Below are 452 nucleotides of genomic sequence, written 5' to 3'. Positions count from 1 at the left end.
ATATACATTTAGCGATTGGTAATTGGCTGGAGGTGGGTCTGATGCCGAAGCTGGACGTGATAGGCTTGAATTTCGCAAAGACCCTCCCCATTTCCCAAGGACTTGCTCGTGCGGCTCATATATTCTAACTAAGCAGACAACACGATAAACAATTGTCAAACTATTAAACTCTCTGAAACGGTTGTGAGTGCAACGTTTTCTCACTTTAGGCTACTTAATGTCAATAACACATTTTAGGAAATATAAAGTCCATTGATTACTGGAATTGCATGTGATCAAAATAAACTCAATATTTTATTGTAGTGGCAGATGCAGGTAGGCAATGATAAAATCATTAACCCGTTATAATGAACATTATAATAATAACAACATAAACAATATTATTATGATTACTTAGTAGTAACCTACTATAATGCTACTGTACTAGGCCTAATAGCCTAATGATAAATGAG

Source organism: Oncorhynchus tshawytscha, linkage group LG25 (genome assembly GCF_018296145.1).
Source record: "Oncorhynchus tshawytscha isolate Ot180627B linkage group LG25, Otsh_v2.0, whole genome shotgun sequence".
Lineage (NCBI taxonomy): Eukaryota > Metazoa > Chordata > Actinopteri > Salmoniformes > Salmonidae > Oncorhynchus > Oncorhynchus tshawytscha.
This window is presented reverse-complemented; position numbering follows the sequence as displayed.